This window comes from Macrobrachium rosenbergii, chromosome 27 (assembly GCF_040412425.1).
Source record: "Macrobrachium rosenbergii isolate ZJJX-2024 chromosome 27, ASM4041242v1, whole genome shotgun sequence".
NCBI lineage: Eukaryota > Metazoa > Arthropoda > Malacostraca > Decapoda > Palaemonidae > Macrobrachium > Macrobrachium rosenbergii.
In genome coordinates, this window is record NC_089767.1 from 19,584,509 (window position 1) to 19,611,250 (window position 26,742).

General features: G+C 35.6%; 1 long non-coding RNA gene across 1 annotated transcript in view; it reads right to left on the reverse strand.

Moving 5' to 3' along the window:
* LOC136853259 (uncharacterized) overlaps positions 1-26,487 on the reverse strand; it is a 143,360-nt gene extending 116,873 nt beyond the window's left edge. Inside the window, exon 1 of the long non-coding RNA XR_010857399.1 lies at positions 26,316-26,487. This is a non-coding gene — a long non-coding RNA (uncharacterized lncRNA). The remainder of the gene's footprint in view (positions 1-26,315) is intronic.
* Between the last annotated feature and the right edge of the window lie 255 nt (positions 26,488-26,742).

The window sequence follows — 26,742 nt, forward strand, 5'->3', positions numbered from 1 at the left end:
TATATATATATATATATATATACATATATACATACATAAATATACACACACACACACACACACACACATATATATATATATATATATATATATATATATATATATATATATATATATATATATATATATATATATATATATATATATATATATATATATATTTATATATATATATATATATATATATATATATTTTATATACATATATATATAGTATACATATATATTATATCTATACATATATATATATATATATATATATATATATATAAATATATATATATATATATATATATATATATATATATATAAATGTATTATGTATATATATATATATATATATTTATGTATATATATATATATATATATATATACTATAAGTCATACAGTCATCAAAGAAAATACTTTCAGTCTAAAGAGTACACATTTAACGTAAATAATGAGTGTTAATAGACTGTATCTAAAACGTTATGTGCAAAATACCGCTAAAATGGGATAAAATATATAGAAAAGAAATATCCAACGAAAAGTAGTTTCAGATAGATCTGTGAAACTGTACTTGCATTCAAATTTTAATCTGTAAATAAACACCGACTCTATCACTCCTAGACCTCTTATTTCCCACCTTTCCCTCCAAATTCCACTAGGGTAAATCCCCGAAGGCGAAAAAATGAACGCGGATTCTCTCCTTGAGTTTAGGTAAGGCAGATGGTAATATCTATAAATAGCCAAGGAGCTGGAACTGAAGAAAATCTGGGAGTGTCACGCACATTGGTCAGTAAATCTCCTCACAAAAGAGTTGCCAGATTTCGGCGACCGTGGCATCTCGGAACCCCGAGTAAGGAGACCCCATCTCGCAACATTCGCAGGCTGGCCATGCTACGTCATGGTAGACGCTGCCGTCTTTCAAGAGCCTTCCTCGAAAGCGTGGGCCATGGTGGCACTCGAACAGGTTCCAGTATTCTTCGGCAGTTCCCAGCTTCACGTCACTCTATTGACAGAGGAAATCTTCTGTGAATTCTCAATATTTATTAGTTTTTAAGACTAAAAACTTAATTTCCCCAAACCGCCACTTTTACAGAATATTTACCAACAGAACGTTAAATCTTACCCAGTACTCCCAGTGCACATAATACGCTTATACTCAGCTTAGCGAGCTGTTACCAGATCAGTCAGGTTTACAGGGATTTTTAATGAATGAGTAATAACAATAAGTTAGTTGGTGACGTAACAATATCCATTAACACAGAAGGCTTATCAAAAGAAGAAAAAAGGACTGGAAGCATATATATACAAATTTATATATATATATATATATATATATATATATATATATATATATATATATATATATATATATATATAGTATATGTATATACAGTCATATATAAAGAATATATATATATATATATATATATATATATATATATTATATATATATATATACATATACATTATATATATATATATTTCAGAAAATATGGCTGCTACAATTTTAAAGGACATATATGCATTTCATAGCTTCAATGCTTTAAGATGTGATGAAAGAATTTATGGAGTCAGATGGAACTAGGTCGAGAGACTCGAGGTAAAATCTTTGTGTTCAACAAATAGTTTGATTCCTCAGCAATATTGCCGGTCAGGTGATCTTCCGAAGTGTTATGTATATTCGTGAGTACGTGCGTTAATTTGATCTAGATTACGCCAAAATCTGCCCTAAAAGTGAGTTTGATCGTGCATTAACGTGATAGAACTGCAGTTGTCTAGACGTAGCTTTGGAGAGGATCCAGGCTTTAAATCAGCAGATAAGGTAGACTTTGAAATCTCTGTTTTTATGGGAGGAAATTGAACTTGTGATTTTTTACCATGATTTTCTAATCATTATGAACTTTTGAACTGGTGTGGGAGATTTAATATGAATATTCATACCTCTTTTATATTATTGTTTTGTCATGTTACGTTTGCCATATCTTGGCTATGCATTTTACACTTTCCATTATTGTGTTTTGCATTTCATGTATTTTTGGGAGTTTTCTATCATGTTTGATTCTTCCGACAGATGTCTGTGGACAGATGTCGGTGGATAGTGTGGACTGTTTCGAATAACATGTGGTAGACTGCTTTGACATGACTAGTTATTGATTTGGGGAGTATGTGTGAGTTTGGATATTTTCAGGCTATTAGCCATAGTGAGACTTCTTTACTCAGAAGTGTTTTACAGTTCAGAGTTTAGTTATCTAACTCGATAATTCATTTATTATGCATTTTAATCTTTGCTTTGTTTTGTTCATTTCTTGTTGGGTTATTTGAATAATAAACCTATTTTTGTAGAAACTATTGCGTTTCTTTAAATGGTCCATTTAATTGATTTGGTGAGAATGAGTGAGATTCGGGTGGGTGAACTTCGGAAAACGATGAGAGAGAGAGAGAGTGACATACACAGAGAGAGAGAGAGAGAGGTGATACACGGTGAGAGAGAGAGAGAGAGAGAGAGAGAGAGAGAGAGAGAGAAAGAGGAGAAAAATAGATGTAAGTGTTGCCGTGAGCGAACGTTCATACGCTGTTTCCTGAATAAATGGTGGCAGCCGTGTCTGAATGAAATGGCGGCAGCGGGTGTCTTTTGATTTTAAATGGTGGCAGCATGATTTTAATGTCTTTAATGATGGCGAAAGAGGGAGATTACTAATAGACTAATTGGTAACGTTGATGCCCAAGGCATAGGCGACTTCACCTAAGAGCTAAGGCGACGGGTCAGTGTTGAATGACTGAGTAGGTCGTGATTACGTGTGAAATGCGGGGAACCTTTCCTCTTTTTTCCGTTTATATTCGAGTACTGGGAGTGGGGAGTTGTGAAATAGATCTGGATGATCTCTAGAGCAATTTTGGGGTTAACAAGATACCCAAATAAGTGTGAATAGTGGCAATTGTGAGTTAATTACGCAAAGTGATGATTCAACTAGAAACGCGCTGGGTTTTTTTTTGCTTCGCTGTCGAGTAGGTGACGTCACAGGTTAGCAAGTTGAGAGATAGGTACTTCGTTTTCTGTTTCAAAAATTGGTAAGTACCCCATTCTCGTAAGTTGCGCAGAACGCCGTTTTCTGTTCTTCTTTAGAGGGGTAACTTGTGCTTTTCTCTAGTGTTCTTGTTGGTTTCTCTTTTATGTTGTTACGCTCAGGGCGTGTGATTACTCACAAAATGCCGGACGATGCAGCAAGCACATCCCAATCAATTGTGGTGCATAAAGTGACGAACATTTGTGGGGAATTACAAATTTTAAAGGGTTAGTTGATGGAAAGCCAACCCAAAATATAGAAACTTTCATTGAGTCAGTGAACAATTATCTGAATTCCAAGAAAATTACGAATGGCGCTGAAGCTTTAACAGAGGCTAAATCATTTCTGGATTTAGATAAAGGAGATATTGGAAAACGAGCACGCAGTTTCGGGTTCAGAAGGTGTAAAACTTGGAATGAACTGCAGAAATTTCTACGAGCTACCTATGGCGGAGTTCAACGTGAATGCGCAGTTCGGAATTTGCGAGAGTTTCTCAAAATAAACAAAGGCAATGATTCACTAGTCACATACAGTGCGAATTTATTTGATGCAGTAGTTGAGTTAAAGAAATCTATAACAGGTTCTCCATGGGTAACTGGAAATAATATCTCCTTAGATAATTTTGAAAGATTGTTACACTTTGCTTGCCTTTTTAACGTCAGTCCCAGATGTAATTGTAGATAGTTTTGATAAGAGAATTGATCAGGATACAGATGAATCCTTTTTGTTTGCACAGATTAACAAAAATCTAGCAAAATGCCCGACACTGGACAGTAGTTTTGTACAGGAGGTGCAAAGATGTCAGCTGCGGTGTCCAAACCACAGAATAATGATAGTCGCTCGCATTCGGGAAATGATGCAACAGCGAAGACATGTGCACGAGTAGAATCGAAGAAAATTCCAGAGAGATCAGTCACAACGATACGTTGTTTTAATTGTGATAAAATAGGCCATAGTAAGTCAAATTGCAGAGTGAGATATTGTTCAGTTTGCAAATCTTCAGATCATGGATGGAGATTTTGCCCAGCCACGAAGAATAGAGATTATTCAGGGAAGTCACGGGGAGGTTTTTCTAGATATGACAGGAGAATTCCACATGATGCAAGTTCTAGATACACAAAGGTACAGCAGAATTTTCACAAGATAAGTTCGAAAACAGACACAGGATAATGACTAATCAGGTCGTAGAGTCACTAGAACCTAGGCCGATTGTACGTGGATTCTCTAATGGCAATGAAATTTCTATTTTCATTGATTCTGGTAGCTCAGTTAACTTAGTAAATGCTGACCTTTTTCACTCGAGGTTTCCAGAGTGCAAATTAGTCCCTTCTAGTGAGACAGTGTGTGATGTACAAGCGAGGAAACTGAATATTTTAGGTTCGTCATTTCTTACGCTTTGTATCGGTGGAAAGACAATAGTAGAACCATTTTTGGTCATAGAAGGATTAGCCTTAGGTGAAATGGTTTTGCTAGGACACCCTTCTTGTATGCGACATAACATCGACATTCTTACGGGAGTTCAGGGGATTACAATAGGTGAGTCGGGTTGTTTTGTTCCATATATACACAGGAAAAAAACTTGTGAGAAACTTAAGACACAGTCTGAGACATGTGTAACACATTCATTAGAGAGTGAAGATATTCCGCAAAGATCTTTCAAAGGATTTTTGTTGGAAGATGTTGAATTGCAACCGCGAGTTCCTACATTAGTTAAAGTGTCGCTGAAAGAGAAAAAGTTTCCTTCTCAAGTGTGCGTTGTTGAGGGAACCGAGAAATTCAAAGACGTCGTGAGTACCGTGTCAGTGAATGAAATTTCAGTCGCAGGCGTGACTTCAGTAGAATTAGTTAGCTATCAAGACTCAGTGAAAAAATATCACAAGGGTACTTATGTAATTGATTTTGAAGAGTTTAATGAAGAGCATAAATTAGTGAGGTTTTGTGGAGACGGGAATATGTTTCCTAACGAGGAGCAACAGTTCCGAAGTCAGGTTCTACATGAACACTTGGCTAAAGTTGATTATCCTGAATATTCAGATAAAGTAGAGAAAGTGTTGAAAGAATATCTAGATATTATTGCTTTGAAAGGAGATAAATTAGGAGTTACAGATGTTTTAGAACATTCAATCCGCCTAGAAAAGGGTACAAATCCCATATATATTCCAGCATATCGAATTCCTTTTCAGATCAGAGAAGAAGTAGAAAAAGAAGTTCAGAAGTGGAGTCGGAAGGCATTATTAGACCGTCCAATTCTCCGTTTAATTTTCCTTTGCTTGCAGTTCCTAAGAAAGACGGTAGTATCAGAGTTTGTGTAGATTTTCGTAAATTGAATGAAAAAACATGCCCAGATAGATATCCGGTAGCTTGTTTGCCTGATTTGTTTGTTGAGATCGGTGGCAAGAATATATATTCATCTATAGATCTTATGCAAGGGTTTTACAAGTTCCCCTTTGTGAGAGTAGCCGTAAATATACAGCATTTTCGGTACCAAAGGGACATTACGAGTTTAATAGGATGCCTTTTGGATTACAAGGGTCCCCAATAACATTTACTAGACTGGTTAACACAGTGCTTCATGGCTTGTTAGGAAAGTCGGTGTTTGTGTACATGGATGACATTCTCATATGCACAGATACAATTGAAGAACATCTAAAGGTGTTAAAAGAAGTCCTTAAGCGATTACGGTTCGCTGGGTTAAAGGTCAAATTGGCCAAATGTGAGTTTCTGAAGAGAAAAATTGTCTATTTAGGACATGTTATCTCTAAAGAGGGAGTTAGAGTGAATGACGAGAAAGTTAAAGCCATTGTGAATTTTCCAGTTCCCAAAACCAGGAAACAGATTCGTTCGTTCCTAGGTATGTCGGGTTTCTTTCGCCGTTTTGTGCGGAATTTTTCTACAATAGCGTCGCCATTGACAGATTTGTTACGAGAAGACGTTAAGTTTGTTTGGGGTGATAGTCAACAATTAGCTTTTGAGAAGCTTAAGAACGCTTTGGTGAACCCACCAATTTTGAAGTTTCCAGATTTTAGTCAACCGTTCACCTTAGTGACTGACGCGAGTCAGGAAGGTATAGGTGCGTGTTTGATGCAGAAATTTGAGGGGAAATTACACCCAATTGCTTTTTATAGCAGAAAGTTCAAAACGCGTGGTAGTAACGAAAGGCTGATGTCAGTTGTGGACAAGGAGGCTTTCGCAGTCGTCTCTAGCCTTGTTCATTTTAAGATGTTGTTGGGAAATAAAGTTGAGATTTTTACAGATCATCAACCGTTGTTAGAGCTTTTTAATAAGCCAAATTTGTCGCCCAAGAGAGCACGTTGGTTCCTAACATTGAGAGATTTTGATGCAAACCTCAAATACATTGAAGGTAAGCATAAATGTAGTTGCAGATGCATTGAGCAGATATTTTCCGGTCGAGGATGAGGAAATACACACCGAATCCTGTGTGGGAGAAGAGAGTAAATATTTGGTGTCTAATGTCTCTGATATTAGTAGTTCTGAGAGATCGCATGTAGAGGACATACACGTTCCTACAGTGCATACTTCGGGGAGAAATAGTGAGTCGGCAGTCTCGGGAGAGATTGTTATTCGTGATAGTGAGAGTAACGCAGTGTGTTATATTACGGGTGAAAATGTCACTTGGGACATAGGCTTGCTGGAACAAAAGCAAGATGAAGATAAATTGTTGTCAGATGCTAAGGCATTTCTTAAGGAGTTTCTCCGAAGAAAGGGTATAAGTTGCCTTTTTCTGGTCTAGAGTTGAGAATAATTTATTGGTGAGAAAAGTTAAGTATAACTTGCGAAGTACTCTGAAGCATGGGTGAGATTACACAAATCATCGTGCCAGAGAGTCTAGTACCACAAGTTCTAGACATTGTACATTGTAAATTTGGTTCTCCTCATTTGGGTGTAGACAAGACGTATGAAAACGTCAGGTCAAAGTTCTTTTGGAAAAATATGTTTTCCGCAGTAGAAGCCTTTGTGAAGAAGTGCGCTATTTGCAATGCGAATAAGCCAGCGACGACAGTGTCGTGTCGTTTGGGTTCATATCCCATACCACATAGGCCGTTTCAGAGAGTGCATATGGATATTCTGGGTAACTTCTCAGAGTCCGCTTATGGTTATAGACATTTATTAGTAGTTGTTGATGAGTTGACTCGCTTTGTCGAGATTTTCCCACTGAAATACAAATCAGCTGAGGAAGTTGCTATAGCATTTTTAAGGGGATAATTTGTCGATATGGTGTTCCAGAATGTCTGATCACAGACAATGGTAGGGAGTTTATTAATAAGACTTTAGACGGTCTTGCTAATTTGTTGGGGATAAAGAAAGTATCTATAATCCCGTATAGACCTGAAGCGAATGGGTTGTGTGAGAGGGCGAATCGGAAAGTAATCGAAGCTTTGCGCATGACGGTGGGAGGTTCCGATACACATTGGGACAGATCTTTGGATGAAGTGCGATATAGTATCAATACTATGATGAATGACACAATTAAGATATCTCCAGCAGAAGCTTTGTATGGATACAAGTTGAAAGGACCTTTGATTTGTTACCAGAGTGTGTTCAGGGTGATGTTACGGTCACTTCATTGATAAATACAGCGAGAGAAAGATTTGCACGTATCAGTAAAGAACTTGAACTTAGTTCGCGTGAAATGGTAGAGAAAAGTAACGCGAAATCGAGGGGGAGTAGCTTTTTCGATGGGTGATAGAGTGTTTGTTAAAGTGAATGTTCGGAATGATCTGAATTATAAATTAAGTCCGAAGTTCCACGGACCTTTGAGATTGTAGAGATCAAAAGAGGGAATAGATTTGTAGTTAAAGATGTAAACACTGGAGTGACGAAATTGACCCATATTTCGAAGTTAAAGAAAGTTGGGATGTAATGGAACGTTTGTATATAGTTAGGGGGATAAGTGGGTTGATATTTGTATATATATGACATTTATTTTTTAAATTTTTTTTTTGTCTCTTGTTCATTTTGGATGTTGAAGTTCTTAGTCATTTGTTTTCGAATGATTTTAGGAATTGAGACATGGGCTAATTTCATACGAGGTTTGACCCAGGTGTGAGTGTGTTAGTGTGTTATTGTGTTATGATGTATTTCATCATCTGACGCAATGTGTGTGTTGTTTAGATTATTTTTTTTTTGGGGAGGTACTTAGTATATCGGACCGAACAAGTCTGATCTTTTTTTTCCGGGTTGGGAGATCGTATTTGAGTATTTGGATTTTTTTTCCAGTTTTTTTTTTTTTAAATAAAGGGAGCTGTATTGTGAGTAGTTATAGTTGTTGAGATCATGGGAGCGATTGCCATTACGTCAATTGCTATTTTGTTGAGAGTTAGTCAGGTGTTGCGAAATATTTGCTAACCAGAGTAGAACTTTCATGTCTTTTACGAGATATGATACCTTTTAGTGTTTGGATAGAATTTTTTTTTTATGAGTGAGTTCCGTAGAGTTGTTGTGTTTAGTGGTGAGTTGACTGTGATTATTCTGAGATACAAACTTGGAATTAGTTCACATTGTGAGTGTTTGATTTTTGCATTAGTAGTTTTGTTTGGTTCAGTAACGTGAAACCTTTTTGTTATTAGACCTTTTTCGAGTGTTTTTGGGAGACTCAGTAGTGACATGGGATAGATTAGAGACCATGTTCATTTTTGGGAGATCAGTATCAAGGTTCGGGAGTTGATTATAAGACGAGTTGTACTTTAGTTAGAGAGAAGTGTGTGTGTGTGACAGTAGTATTTTCCAGTTGCGAGTTGTGTCTGTGGGTGGTTGTGAATTATCATTAGTTCATAGACAGACTCCGACAGAATGTGACTTTAGACAGTTCCTGCGAGATTACCACATTGAGTCCACCAGTACTCTTCATGCCGTGTTTTTGCAAGGAGTATGCAGTTACAATGATGTGCCAGAGCAACAAGTCGACGACATTCGTTCATCGAGGGTCCGAGCAGTTCGATTAATCCTGCAGAATCCTGTCTACGGAATTTCTCGTACTTAGCCGTGCTGTATTCAACAGTTCCGAGAAGATAATTATGCGTCATACGCATAACGAGCATTTGCAGTGGAGGTACCTACAACCAAAGGTGCCAATGACGGTTCCACCGTTGGAAGACATTGACGATTCCGTGATGTTCCAGTATCAGGAATATATTATGCCGACAATTTTAACCCATTAACGCCTGACCTACTATATATAGTAGTACAATTGCTAGGACAAATTACACCCCAATTTTTTATTTTTTTCTTATTGTTTTGCATATTCCTGAGTTCTTTTCAATCTAATCAATAATATAAACAGGAGTTTTTCTTTGAAGTATCCATATTTTTCTATTTTTGACAAAATACCAAAGATATGTAGAATGTTTTTATATATTCACATTTTTTATTTGAGCTCATGGTTACATAAGTTCATTAAACATCTTTATACTGATACATATCATGACGCTGAAAACCATGAATCAATTCATATATCAGAAATTGAGATAGCAATTGAAGCATAAATATTACAGGCTATTTTTCATTACCTACTATATATAGTAGGTCAGGCAGATATGAAGACAAAATATGGAACGGACAGGAAAAAATCTTAGAAAAGTATCACCTAAAGCAAATTGGTTGTTTCTTCATTAGAATAAACTGCTTGTTCGCTATTTTCTGGTCCTTGGATGCATACCTCGTTGCTGGTGAAGTGACTTTCCAGCTAACAATGCCTCGGTAGTTTCAAACTTTCAGTTCCCTGTTACTATCTCAGCAGAATGGACCAGCGTAAGAAGTAAGTTATTTTGTTTTTCATGTGTCTAAAAAGTTCATTATATATGAGTAAATATTTTTACGGTTGTCCTATATTACCAGTGAATTTTCAACTTACATGATATAAGACAAAACTCTCTCTCTCTCTCTCTCTATCTCTCTCTCTCTCTCTCTCTCTCTCTCTCTCTCTCTCTATCTTTATTCTTTCTCTTTATTCTTTTCTTTCTTTCCTTTTCCTCTGGTTCTTTCTGTTCTTTTACTTTATTATTGAAAATTCTAATTTTTCTTTTCAGAAATTTGAATCTACAGGAAATACTGGACATTTTAGATGAAGAGGAAAAGGATCCTGTTGTAGTTTTTATTACTCCTCCCGAAGTCAGAGAGGATTCTGATGAAGACTCGGCGGAAGAAGATGAGGGTGGGGTTAGCTGACAATCTAAATTCCAATCAACTAAGAGCCTCTGCTGAAGCAGTCTTTCATGATGGGAGAGTCTTAGGTGAAGATGATGATGAAGTGGAAAACAGTAATGTCAATTGTGCAGAGGAGCAGCAAGAATCAAAGAAAAGGAAAACAAGCCAAAAGATGTCTCTAGAATATAACTGGAAAAAACAAGTAATATTCGATTTTCAGTCAATCAAACACAGTATGATAAACCGCCACCTGCCATAGATTTGAAGGAAAGTCACCTGTGGAGAAATTTGAATATTTCTTTGATGAAGATATAATGAACATGATTGCCAAGGAATCTTGCAGGTATGCTTGCGAGAAAAAATGCACAGTTTACCATCTCTGTTTCGGAACTGCGAGTGGCCTTTGGCATTCTCATACTCTCAGGATACCACACATTACCAAGTCGCCGCTTATACTGGTCTTTGGATGCTGATGTTGAGTCGAACTCGTTGCTAAGGCAATGTCACGTGATAGATTTGAAGAAATATTACGGTTTCTGCATTTCACTGATAATCAGGCACTAAACAAGGATGACAAACTGGCAAAAATCCGACCTCTAATGAACCATTTGAACACAAAATTTGCCATGGCTTACCCTATGGATCAACATATAGCACTTGATGAAGCAATGATAGAATATTTTGGTAGGCATGGATGCAAACAGTGCATTCGGAATAAACCTGTGAGATTTGGATTTAAAGCTTGGTGCCCAAATTCGCCACTTGGATATTTAGCTACGTTTGATGTATACCAAGGGACAGCCTTCGGGTTGAATCGTCACTATGAAGAAAGGTTTGGAAAAGGTGGGGGCACTTTGATGATTTTATTCGAAAAACTACCAAGTCATCAAAGATATACCAGTGAGGTTTTACTTCGACAGCTACTTCACAAGTTTACCTTTAGTAAATCACCTACGAGAGATAAACTATGGAGCAACTGGAACAATAAGGAACAACAGAATTCCGAAGACTTGTCCTATAAACTCCACAAACGAAATGAATAAGGTTCCTCGAGGAGATACGGATGTTGTTGTGGATAGTATTCACAAGATCTTGTTGGTACGCTGGAAGGATAATGCAGTAGTTTCAGTGGTATCAAATATTTCTCCAGTTTATCCTCTGGAAAGTGTATCTCGATGGTCAGCAAAGGACAAAAAGAAAATTAGTGTAAGTCGACCTTATCTCATCGGGGATTACAACAGGCACATAGGTGGCACTGATAGGATGGACCAAAACATCAATTGTTACCGTATATCCATTAGAATGAAAAAGTGGTGGTGGCCTATATTTTCTTGGGTGATTGATGCAACGATTCAGAACTGCTGGCTTCTGCATCGTGTTGATGAAAGCAACCTTCCACTGTTGTCATTCAAGCGCTACATTGCAAGGACATACCTTCAGCAGGCAGAACCACGTTTGGGAATAGGCCGGCCAAGACAGTCATCTCGGGTTATTCCAGATGTACGTTATGACAATATTGGTCACCTCGTCGAACCCCTTGGAAAACAGGCCTGGAAATGTGCTCTATCTTCTTGCAAATCTCGTCCTTCGCAAGGGTGTATGAAGTGTGGAGTTCCATTGTGTGTGAAATGCTTTGTTGAGTATCATCGTCGTGCTCTTTAGAACACTGCTAATTATAGTATCTGGTTTGTTATTGTGTGATATCACGGAATTTATCTCAAAATTTAAGTAAGAATGAAGTTTCTCTAAAGCATGAACCAGTTTTATTTCTCTTTTATTCTACAATATCACAATTTTCTGTTAAACATTTCACTTGTAGAAGTAAGAATTATTATCCATTTCACATATTCAAATACTGTCAGCACGTGCAAAAGTAACAGGGCTTTTGCAAATGCAACAAATTTTAGCAGTAAACTGCAATATTTCTTTGTATTATTCCGTAATAAACGCATTAATATTGAGTGTCTTGTTTCTAATACATCCTCCTAGTAATGAAAAAATACCAATAAAATTTTATTATAGAAAATAGTCTCCTCAATAAAAATGTGTACCCCTTATCTGCCTAACCTACTATATATAGTAGGTCCTATATATGGACAAATACCATGAAAAATCATCAAATATATGATAATACCATATAAATATACATATTAAACTTAAATAATAAAACAAATTAAGAAAAAAATTCAGGCAGTAATGGGTTAATTGTCTTAATAGCTATTTTACTGATAATTCTTGTTGTGGGAGTAGTAAAGCTTATTCGTGTTTGTAAGATTACATGTAAAGGCTCTAAGAACTCAACCCCAGTGACTTTGGAAGTGCGTCATGAGAGCAGTCCTTAAAGCTGCAGTGCAGTAGACATTGCTAATTGAGCATAGCTCTATCTGTTATGTTTTATACATATGCTTTTGTTTTAGTTTGCCGTTAAGGAGAGCGAGACGCTCTTATGTGGTGGCCGAGCTCTATTTCAGAAAATATGGCTGCTACAATTTTAAAGGACACATATATGCATTTCATAGCTTCAATGCTTTAAGATGTGATGAAAGAATTTATGGAGTCAGATGGAACTAGGTCGAGAGACTCGAGGTAAAATCTTTGTGTTCAACAAATAGTTTGATTCTCAGCAATATTGCCGGTCAGGTGATCTTCCGAAGTGTTATGTATATTCGTGAGTACGTGCGTTAATTTGATCTAGATTACGCCAAAATCTGCCCTAAAAGTGAGTTTGATCGTGCATTAACGTGATAGAACTGCAGTTGTCTAGACGTAGCTTTGGAGAGGATCCAGGCTTTAAATCAGCAGATAAGGTAGACTTTGAAATCTCTGTTTTTATGGGAGGAAATTGAACTTGTGATTTTTTACCATGATTTTCTAATCATTATGAACTTTTGAACTGGTGTGGGAGATTTAATATGAATATTCATACCTCTTTTATATTATTGTTTTGTCATGTTACGTTTGCCATATCTTGGCTATGCATTTTACACTTTCCATTATTGTGTTTTGCATTTCATGTATTTTTGGGAGTTTTCTATCATGGTTGATTCTTCCGACAGATGTCTGTGGACAGATGTCGGTGGATAGTGTGGACTGTTTCGAATAACATGTGTAGACTGCTTTGACATGACTAGTTATTGATTTGGGGAGTATGTGTGAGTTTGGATATTTTTCAGGCTATTAGCCATAGTGAGACTTCTTTACTCAGAAGTGTTTTACAGTTCAGAGTTTAGTTATCTAACTCGATAATTCATTTATTATGCATTTTAATCTTTGCTTTGTTTTGTTCATTTCTTGTTGGGTTATTTGAATAATAAACCTATTTTTGTAGAAACTATTGCGTTTCTTTAAATGGTCCATTTAATTGATTTGGTGAGAATGAGTGAGATTCGGGTGGGTGAACTTCTCAAAACGATGAGAGAGAGAGAGAGAGGCATGATACACAGAGAGAGAGAGAGAGGTGATACACGGTGAGAGAGAGAGAGAGAGAGAGAGAGAGAGAGAGAGAGAGAGAAGAGAGAGAGAGAAAGAGGTAAAATAGATGTTGCCGTGAGCGAACGTTCATACGCCTCCGTTTCATGATTAAAGATCGTTGGAGCACGTTACGTACACCTTCAAAAGGGTGTTAATTCTGTCTCGTTACATATATATATATATATATATATGTGTGTGTGTGTGTGTGTGTAGATATATTACAAGAGACATTCAAACTAACACTGACAGTTGTTTAGTTAGGGAAAAAAAACAGAAAAAGAAGATAACTGAACTAAGTATCCCACAGCTTAAATTGCATCTGACCATATAGTGATAATGTATTGCACGAATTTTAGTCAGCGAAATGAAACCTTTGTAATAAAAAAAACACTTTCACATACAGTACAATGAGTACACGTGTGAATCCCTGCTTCCTCACACAGCAAAGTGCAATCTGAATTAAATCCTAAAAGCAATCTTAAGCTGATTTTGGGAACAACAACATTTGACAATCAAGCCCAGAAGAGTACCTTTGTTCAACGCGGGGAAAGCTACATTCATGCGTGTATCATCCGCAGCGACTTCAGCCAAATACGCCATTGTTTCGGAAACAAAAGCACCTAAAATAGTTAACAGAAAATCCTCAACAACCGCTCTATTGTTTCAGAGACAAAGCTGCTGTAATTGAAACAATAATAATAATAACAAGAACAATAAAAAAACGAATGCAGACAAGAATATAAAGAGAGCCCCGCTTTATAACCGTTAAAGATTAAACCAATAATACAGAAAAAAGATTCAGTGGCTTCATGAAGATTTGAACAGGCTTGGAAAATTTACCTACGTCGGCTTATAAAGATGGCAAGGGTTTTTTTATAAGCATTCAAATACACAGCCCAATGGTATATCATCTAGCAAACTAATTCTAATTTTACAGAATATTTCGCAAATTTAATTTATATGCAAATATTCTGGGGAGTTGAACCTTGAGTATACAATAGTATACTTATGCATTTCTACCTACCTGTTTATTCCTATGGATGTGTGAGCGAACACAAAAGTCATTTGATGTAACAACTCACGGCTGCATAAATATATACATGTTACATTAATAATAATAATAATAATTTAATAATAATAATAATAATAATAATAATAATAATAATAATAATAATAATAATAATAATAATAATAATAAAAGTGGTGGAGCTACCTACCAAATTTTTAGTACATAACAGGCCTAATGATGTGGTTCTATATCTAAATACGAAACAGTATATTTGCTTACTACATAATCTACTCTATGGCGTTGTTCTTCATAAAATTCTTTTAAGACATGGCCAATGACTTTTACTTTGGGACTTCTAAAGTATTATTCATAATATAAATCTTTCCTTCCATCTTTTAAATGCATTCCCGATAATCTCTTCTGGTTGTTTTCCTTCACAAAATTGTTCTTCTCCTCATCCCACCACTTATCCTCTTTATTCCCTCTCTCCTACTTCCTAAAATCATAAGCATTCCCTGCTGACCTCATGGCACCATTCTAGAATTTTACACTCTTCTCATATATTCTTCTTACCTTCTTGATTCTAACCTAAGCCCATTTTTCATCTACTGTTCCCCTGTATGGTCCCCTTAATTTTTTTTAATCATTCCCTGTTTTCTTAATTGCCATTGTATCTACGTTTTCTCCACTTGCTCTCCAACTTAAACATTTATCTACCATAACATTTGCTTCAGCCAAATAATATTCAGAAAAACCTCTAGCCAACTGAAACAAAGGAAAAAAGAGTTACATGCAGGCTGTCTTCTAAATATGGGCTAAAATTCTGAATCCTAGATTTCATCGTCAAGATCAAAAAAGCAAACCACCAATATAAGAATATATTCTGCATAACGTGAAGATCGCTTTCATAATTGTCTAAAATACTGTGCTTCTTTTCCTCTCTCTTTCTGTCTCCTCTATCAAGAAGCATTGTTTCCGCATTATGGAGAGAGAGATGCCTCACCTCCTTCCACCACCACCACCGCTCCCGCGCATAGTACGAGGAGACCTGGACCTCAGAAATTAATGCCTTAGATGACTCGTTTTTCCCAAGTCTTGAAATTCTGAAAATTCTTGGAGCCATTCTTCACCGGAACGCCCTTTGATCTTTCTCTTCTTGATATACAAGTTTGTCATAACTTGAAGAATGGATGTGTCCTTTGACACCATGGTAAAGTGAGCTAAATTTAATATTTTATATATTTATATATATATATATATATATATATATATATATATATATATATATATATATATATATATATATATATATATATATATGTATATGTATATACATATATATATATACATACATATATATATATATATATATATATATATATATATATATATATATATATATATATATATACATATACATATATATATATATATATATATATATATATATATATATATATATATATATATATATATATATATATATATATTAGATGAGCCTGTTACTATAAAACTAATTCCAGCGTCGTTAACATTTATGATTGATAATGAAAAAAAAATAAAGTTGCTTGCGTGAAAGTCACAAAATGGCCAATGGAAAGAGGTTCATTGTCCAATAAATTTGACTGATACTGCATAGAGCCAAAAACTAGATAAATAAAGATACAGGCTTCGGGTTTGAAGGTGCGTGGATGCGTTGCAGTCTAAAAGAAATTTATGATAACTGATTTGTTTAAGGAGAGATAAGTGGATATTCTGGCATTTAGTGAGACAAAAGTCACACGGATCTGAGAGCAGGAACAAGAAGGAAAAGGAGTTATTGCGTCTAAGGTAGCTGAAAAGTGCAGAGCTAGGGAAGGAGGATCCTATGGGTATGGTTGAATGTGGCAAGATAAAAAGCTGCTAAGTAAACAGCGAGGAGGTTCATGAAACCTTATGTCTCCTACGGGTGAAATATCTCATTATTCCAATGTCAGTGGCTCAAGTGGTTCAGGACTTTACCAGAGAAACTGTATGAGGGAGGCCAACAGTTCTCAAAGCAGGTCATCTAAATAAAAGTTCAGTAGTTCAGAATTTGATGACATCACAGCGGGGCAGAAGAGCATAATTAACAAAGTAAACAGAAAATTATTCAGAAACAGAGAAAGAAGGATCTCACTCAACCACAAGAAATGTTCAAGAAACGCACTAGAAAGGACCTGCAAGTTTTGTGGCCATGATAATCATCCCACAAAAGACTGAATACCCAAGGATGCCATATATAATTGCTGTATGAAGAAAGGTCTTATAAAGGAGGAGTGGCACAAAAAACGATGCCTTGAGACCCATTCAAATGGAGCCAGCATAAGCTGTCAACATCCTCAGAGACCACAACACAATGCGAAAGCCAATCTGTTTAAATGGGAGGAAATTCAGTGTTGAGGTTGACGTCTAAGCGGGCTCATTTTTGTTTGACCAAGCATGAAATTCCATATGAAAGTTTATTATGACAGTTATTTACTTGGTACTTTCACCATTTTGTTTCAAGGTGAACACAAAAAGGAACAGAAAAAATTTTGAAAGGTGCCACACCTGTTTATTGCAACTGTCAAATATATACATGTAAATTAAGCACAAACATGTGTTTGAAAATTCCTAAACATTTATCGCACATACAAACCTGTAAATACACCTTCGTAAACTTTACTAAATTGCTCTTTATTATTGTTCGCAGTGCCTTCAATGGGAAGTTTCCATTACTGGAAATGTCACCATCCTTCTTTTCATAATAATCAAATTCAAATTGTATGATTCTGAAATATATTTCAGCAGCAAAACGAAGGTTTGAAGCCTACGTTATTCGTTTTCCAATTAAAAAAGATTCATAATTGTATATACGTATGTATATATATTATATAAATACATATACACACATATATATGTATATATATATATATATATATATATATATATAGAGAGAGAGAGAGAGAGAGAGAGAGAGAGAGAGAGAGAGAGAGAGAGAGAGAGAGAGAGAGAGAGGGTACAAATGATATGGTCCGAATAGGGGACAAAAATGCATTAAAAAAATAATATATTCCTAGAGGCTTTTTGGAAATGCTGTGTATTTGTCAATAAATGAATGGGCATCCGATTCAGTTGACTCATCCATTATATGAAAATTCATTTAACTCCACACGGGTATTTATTTATCCATTCATTTGTTTTTTCCCGTATTTACTCTGGACTGTATGGGTAGAAATATTCTGACCTGAATATGAAAGCATGTCTATATGTCCGCGTGACGAGTACAATTATTTTCATGTTATAAAATGAACATTTGTTTTTGGTAGAAAATACTTAATGAAGTAGGTTATCGAAATTTAAAGTTTTTGAGATTTACTGTTGAGAAATAATTTTTTTTACTTATGCAGATGTACAAGTACAGTTTTTAATCATCGGACATGCAGTCATATTTCATTTCATATTCGCTTATGAATTGAGAAACATACTTCATCTTGGTAACTAACATTTGTTTATATATTTCATTTTAAAAAATCTTTATCAATCTCGTTAAGTATTTGCTGTTAGTGAAAATGAATAAAAGTCTTTGACAGAATTCATGGTAAGTATTGTAGAATTAAAATTAGAAATCCCAAGTTCTTCAAAACTTGAAAGGAACAAAATACATCACATGCTAAATAAAATATAAAACATAAATGATAATTACGATTGTAGGAATGGGATAAAATCTAATAATGATTATTCGACTTCAAAATATGGCAGGAAGAACCCCAGCATCGACTGATTACTACCGAACAAGGCGCACAAACCATGAATATGCTGAAAGGAAGACCCCAGTGTTGAATAGCACTGTAGGTAAAGGGCATAATAAATGCAAGACCTAGAGACCAGAAAGTTTTTAATATTCTGTGCAGATACTCGTCACGGAGCTCAGCTGAAAATGACAGCAAATCATACCAGGTGAAAAGCCTTGAGGTTAAGCAAGCAAAGCAAACGAACTTTAAGGCCCCTCGCAAATAGGTAGGTGGTACGGGCGTCGTTTATTGGTCTGCTGGCGACGTTCAATTATGTTTCTTTTATGGTAAGTTCTTGTTTTCCCTTATCGGTTCATCATAAATATATTTGATTTACTAAGGGTGCAGCCACACTACAGTACAACATGTCATGAACACACGCCAGCAAATTATCGCATACATATCACAAAATGGTCGAACAGAATTCCATCGACTTACCAGTAATTCTAACCAGTACTTCATACGATTATCCATCACTTGCAAATGATTCGTTATCCACTCACTGTCATTAACCTGTTTTCAACCTGTTTGTTAATATGTATGTGATAAGTTGTCGACATGTGTTTATGACAAGTTTTGCTTAAGCGTGGGTGCACTCTTAGTTAACAGTGACGTCATACTAAACAAGTTATTTCATTTTCAAAAGGAAAGAAAAAGGTATGACGACCTGATTTAATTTGTAAAAAGTTCCATGATTCTATTTCATCGGTTACAATGGTGAAATTATTTATTTTCTAAAGTTCTATTATTACTAGCATTCCTGTTGTCACAATAATTAATATAATTACAACGTAATTAAGTGTTAATGCCGTTGCTCAGAATATTCTTGATGTTCTTCGTACTCATCTTATTTTTATTCTTTTCCGAACTTTGGCTTGACAATCGTCAAAAATATCGAGGACAGAGCATCGATTACCCGCAAATCACCCACTGCTTGGAAACGAAAGTTCCCTTGCTACAACTATATTATTCCCCACAAGAACAATAAAATTAAGAAATTAAAATACTCCGACACCGCTTTCCATTTTTTTCAATACACTTCGATTTTTCAATTTTCAGTTGCCTAATTACTAATCAGCATTTAACCTCTATAGCCTGATATAGCTGAGACCTCCCAACATTCAATTCCTTGGTGCGAAAAGTATTTTTTCTTTAATAATGTTGTCCAGCTTCAATGTATATGAATTTAATCTCAAAATTGTATACTCAGAAAGGAGACTATCGCATACGTATTATTAAATACTGCTATATAAGCAGGATTTAGTTTATAATGAAATTTCTGTTTTTTTTATTTTTTAATGATTCCTGTTTCTGCTTGGGACAGATCGCGTATCCTAAGTTCATGTCATGTAAGGGAAGGCATAGACACATACGGGAAAGTTTTAATTTCACTAACAGAAATTTACAGTTACGTATAAAAGAACAGGAAACGAAATATATATATATTTATATATATATATATATATATATATATATATATATATATATATATATATATATATATATATATATATGTATATATATAATTTATATATATATAACATTACTATTTGGCTTCCATTGTATCTTCACTGCTTAATATTCAAATCTGACTTACGTATGAGGAAAGGACAGAGAATATGCACTTAAAGTTCAAAGGTGAAGGCAAAATGAAGGAAATCCTCTTATTCTCTTGGCTTTCCCCTAATGGTTTCTTATAACTAAGCTTTTATGGTTCATTTGTGAAAGAAATGATGAACGAGGGTGACCTCAGGTTTAGGAAAGGTAACATGAAGTAGATGGATCAAGGGTTTAATATCATGAGAATCTAATTCAAGACAAAATAATTTCATTCGAGAATAATATTTGCCCTGCCGAGTCAGTAAGGTTTCGCCTTGTTGCGTCGCTAGTGCAGCTTTATATCCTATATAAAATATCAAAAGATTAACGACCTCAACTTTACTGAGTGAGGATTGTTGAAGAGTTGGGTCAGAGTTTTTGCATTATAAGAAGTTCAAAGTGATGTGTAAGGCAAAACTGAAGGAAGATTCAACTGTTCTTATTCTTCTTAATTTTTAGCAATTTGTAATTGGCAGATTGAAAGCATATAGCTTTTATGGTGTATATTATTTATATAAAGAAATGATGAACGATATATATATATATAATGTTTTTTGTGTATACATTATATATAATATAGATGGATATATATATATATTAATATATATATATATATATATATATATATAAGACAAATATAATATATATATATATATATACAATATATATTTGCCCTGCCGAGTCATATATATATATTATATAATGTTTTGTTGTATACATTATATATATATATATATATCCTATATAAATATATCAAATATATATAACTGTCTTCTTCTTCTTTTAACGTGCTTTTATTCTTTTGTATGGGGTAAGGATGCCTGTTGAAGGACTTTTTGATTTGGCTTTGGGGTAGACCTTTCTCGATCGGCTGCATGCCTGACATCGCAGACCCCGGTACATATGTTTCATAATCATACCCACCCAACGCCCTTTCTTCCCAGCAGCGAGGTGATTGCGCGGGTAAGAGTTCGAGATTGAGATGTTTGTTATAAAGGTGTTGTACTTTGTTTTGTATGTGTATTTAGTCTGTAACATCCATTTGCTTTTTAGCAAACCTTTGATTACATTATAATCCTGGGATGTCTAAATAGCAAAGTGATCAGTATATGCGGGTTTGACCTTTGCGCCACAGACCTCTACGAAGTCCTGATATATGCTGCTGTAACTATGAGCCATCGAGGCTATATATATATATATATATATATATATATATAATGTTTATATATATTATATATATATATTGTATATATATATATATATATATATATATATATATATATATATATATATATATACCTGTGTATGTGATATATATGTATACACATGGACACATTTATATATACTAGCTGACCAATCCAGTGCTGCCTGGGAAAACTCTAAATTACATCAGATCATTTACCTTAGAAAGGAAGTAACACTTGCTGTAGTTCTGATTAACATGACCCAGCTAAACTGAGACACCACCTACTAAACCTAAACATCCCCTAAATCAAAACACACCCCCAACCAAACCTAAACACAACCCCCAACTAAACTGAAATACCACCCTAAACCTAAGCATACCCCACTAAACCAAAACACACCCCCACTAAACCTAAAACACACCCCAAAACCAAAACACATCCCCACTAAACTTAAGCACACCCCACTAAAACAAAACAACCCCCATCAAACCTAAGCACACCCATCTAAAACAAAACACACCCCCACTAAACCTAAGCACACCCCACTAAACAAAAACACACCCCCACTAAACCTAAGCACAACCCACTAAACCAAAACACACCCCCACTAAACCTCAGCACACACCACTAAACCAAAAAACACCCCCACTAAACCAAAACACACCCACACTAAACCTAAACACATCCCCCGCTAAGCCAAAACGTGAAGCCACTAAACCTAAATACACCATCCAATAAACCTAAACAACCCTCCCACCAAACCTAAACACACTCCCCACTAAACCTAAACACACACCACCCACTAAACCTAAATGCACCCCCATTAAACCTAAACACACTCCCAACTAAACCTAATCCCACTAAACCTAAACACACCCCTAAATCGAAACACACCCCCACTAAACCTAAACACATCCGCCTCTAAACAGAAACACAACCCCACTAAACCTAAATACATCCAACATTAAACCCTCACGCCAAACCTAAACACATCCTCCACTAAGCATAAACATCCCTCCTGTTAAACTTAAATGCATCCCCTCTAAACCTAAACATATCCCACACTAAATCTAAACACACACCACCCACAAAATCTAAACACACCCCTCACTAAATCTAAACATACCCCAACTATACCTAAACTCACCCCCACTAAACCTAAATGCACATCCCCCACTAAACCTAAACACGCCCCTCACTAAATCTAATTGGCCCCCAACTAAACCTCAACACACGCCCCCTCCTAAAGCTAAATACACCCTCACCAAACCTAAACACACCCCTCACTAAACCTAAAAACACCCACTAATAAACCTAAACACACCCCCACTAAAACTAAACACGCCCTCTGCTAAACCTAAACACACACACACTGCTAAACATAAACATACCCCCTGCTTAACTTATACAGATCCCTACTAAACTTAAACAAACACCCCCAATAAACCTAAATACACACCCACCAAACCTAAACACAAACCTTGTTACGGAATTATTAATGACAGGAAAGGAGAGCATTTTGAATAATGTATTTCTACGGTGTCGAGTACATGAAATGAGGTGTGATAAACCCGTAGAGTTTATTCACCACATTAGTTACAAAGGGAAGGGGTATGGGAGAAAGGGAAGGGGACACGGGTTTTCCTATGGTGTCGAGTGCATGAAATGAGGCATAATAAACCCTAGAGTTTATTTTCCACATTAGTTACAAAGGGACGGGAGAAGGGAATGGGGCGGAGGTACGGGTTTGAAACCTAGGATCAAATAAGGGCTACCTGCAAAATTTCGTCTGGATCGGTCAAGCGGTTTTGATTTCTATAGAGCTCAAGGCTACGTACATACATACACTTGTAAGCCCTGGCCGGTTTCGTCTTTACATAGAAGTAACTGGTCAAGATATATATTTTCTTCTCCCTGTGGTGCATCTGTAAATATATATATATATATATATATATATATATATATATATATATATATATATATATTATATATATGTATGCATGTATACACAGTATATATATATATATATATATATATATATATATATATATATATATATATATATATATATATATATATATATATGTGTGTATATATTATATATATATATATATATATATATATATATATATATATATATATATATATATATATATATTATATATATATATATATATATATATATCTGTGGATATAGTGTTATTGTGAATTCAAGCTCCATTTAATATCTGCTCTGAGAAATAACAGGATACACTGACATCCCCTCATCCTTATCTGAGATTCGAACGCAATCCTCATTCTCGTTATGCCAGTGAACTAAATTAGTTCTAATGTTTAATGTTCAAATGATCATATATTATTTGCAAATAGTAAAAAAGAGAGTGACGGACAGGACATTGCCAAAGACTTGAAGATTAGGAAAAAGCAAGCATTTCCCATTCCCCATTCAGCTAAGATCTTCAAAACGAGAGTGGCACCTGGGTAAAAAATATGAAAAAGAAAAAGAAAAAATGCCCTTTCAAAAATGATTCGCATGCCTTGGGAAACGCCACGAAATATCCATAACTGAACACGGACGGAGAAATTCGCGATGCGTGTCTCTCCAAACAACTCTTTGAAGAGGCTCACGGCCAATTTGCATGGTTTGTCATGGCTGCCGTAGCACATGGCTTTTCTCCTAACGAGATTTGCTGTGATTTTCACCAAAAAGGTCTTTGAAGAGTGTTCTCTTTTATTATTAATACTCTCCTCTCCGGTCTTTCGGCGGTGTATTTGTGCTATGCGCTTTGCCTACTGTGTGCTTTTTGTAACCAGCTCGTTTCGTCAGTGCGCTTGCATCCCCTCAAAACAGTTGTGACTGGGAAATATTAAACTTTAACTTTCAATTTTGAGCAATGGTATTTTCTAAGATATCCTTCCCCATGCCAGGCAAATAATTTTGTTTAGACTGTGCTTTGGTGGTCCATTATACCTAGGAACGTAAAATATTATGCGTCCAATCCTCCTGAAAATTAGGCTATAAAGCAAAGCACCGGGACACTTTCAGCAATTCAGCGCTCACGACAGTGAAAAAGTAAGTTGACTAGGTTGGGCAATAAGACGGAAGAAAGGAAGCGGGAATGGAGGTAAAGTAAAAGGCTCAAAAGTTGGTGCAGCTGGGGCGCATTGCAAAATACCTTTCGTAATGCCTACAGTACACCACGTGAAATGTAAGGAACGAGCTACTCCGCTACGGGGATGTTTAAATTAAAGAACATATTAGTTGGGTTCAGATTCCCAACTGCTATTGTATTTGCCTATATAAGGCTTTTGCCACTTCTCAAAATAACCTAAAATGCAAGCTATAGCATGTTTCCTGTCGCCTGAATGGGATAAATTTCTAAATTCATTTGGATAAAGAATCCTAGCGAATGGGTCTTATAATTTTTTTCTGGATAACCTCAGCGTTTTCTGTCATTATTATTTGATAATGAAAACCTCCCCATCTTGCATTCAAGTGGTTAGAAATGGATATTGAAATTCTAAGCATAAAAACTCGACAAGTAAATCAATTGTGTCTTTATACGACATGTGAGCTGATTCGTGATACTTAGCTGTGTAACGCTCGCTTGTTGTTTGTATCTGTTTCGGATTTTACTAAAAACATTTTACATAAGTAACAATAAAACACCACTTCTCGTCAACAAACAGTAGACGCACGCGTAAAGTGTGTGTGCGTTGTGGGGTGGGGTTGGGGGTCGGGGTGGGGGTTGTAGTCTGTACTAAACATGGGCAAGGAACTGAGAACATAATTTTAGTTTGATGTTCGCGTGAGCCGCCGATCTCCCTGCCCAGCGTTACCAGCATAACAGTACCATAGCCTATAGGCAGACTCTAGGGCACCACATTACTTTTTTTCCCCTCTCGTTTGGTTATTACGAGAATTTGTTATTTTCTTAAAATTAAGCTAATCATTTCTGTGGAATGTATTTCAAAAAATTATTGTTCCGATGTCTATCTCAAATGTTAGAAAGCGCCTTGTAAACAAACCAACGATAGAAAAGGCTAGCAAAATCATTTCTTTCGATTCTAAGGCTTTGGAATAAGTCTGGATAATTGTTAAATAAGGAATGGCATGAGGAGATAATTTTGACATATTTGGAATACAATTATTCTCAAAAGAAGGATTAAACAATAGAAATATATGACAAACCAATGAGCATAGGTCTAACGTTTGCTCGGCTAAGATTCTCTTTTCCTTGTTTTTACCATCCTCGTTTCCTTGCTATGATGATTCAAAAACTTTTATCATACAAAAACTGTACTCATACATTGGAAAATAAGCTGTACCTAGAAAAAGGTTTAAATGATATAGTACCTTATCAAATGGATAGTTTGAGAGCGTAGGTCTAGCCTAGGCAACCAATTTCATTTTCTTGCTATCACCATTCTGTAAGACATATCGTTTGATGAAAGCACAAATTAAACCAGATCTGGTACAGCTAATTTTACTTTGAATCGAATAATAGAAGTTGTTTCCAACATTTTCTTTACGTCGTCCTGAAATACTATCACCGAATGTGACACTGACGTTTCGGAATCTCGTTAAGAAACCACGGTTGGCGATATGTTTTTTGTTAAACTAACACTGCCTATGCATGTCTAAAACTGAAAACAATTACAGAATAGACCGTGTCCTACAGGCAGACATACTGCACATATAATGCTTAATGACTGACAAAATGCAGAGGTGTCCTTATGCATCAGAGTCGCATGCTGAGACATGTTGACTCAACCAGTCACCTACAGGACTAGGCCTACCTACTACTAACTAAGCATTTTTAAAAACAGGAGCTAGATCGTTCTTACGCTAGATTATGCGGCATATAGAATATTGATAATGTCCTAATATCAAAATTTAAATTGCCACATGTGTGGCATACATTTATGCGCTACAATAATATAAGGCATGGCCACGGAGGAATTGGATCTACTGCTAACAAACACATTTGACAAGCACAAAATGATGGGTAAAAAACTTTGATTTTGCTTTGTTTACCTGTGAAATGTTATTCCGCTTTCTGTTGAAGAATTCTTGTGCCTATTTAAGCAATGATAAGCCGCGCATTACACCATTATTTACATAAGGAACGAAAACAATCTCACTCGCGCTAAGCACCTACTCCATTTGTTCGGTTCCCGCGTTTTTGAAGTCTGCAGCGCCGCCCTGGTGGAAGAACGCCGAACTGCGCAAGTACACAGATAACACCTGATAATATTGGCCCTCTATATAGTTTTGACGGTTCGTTACTTTAATACCTTGGTGATAGGCACTATATATGGTTATATATATATATATATATATATATATATATATATATATATATATATATATATATATATATATATACATGGTAAGTAACTAGGCATTAGAAATTGCTTTTAGAATTTTCAGTATCACTGAAGCCACGACGAAAACATTTTTT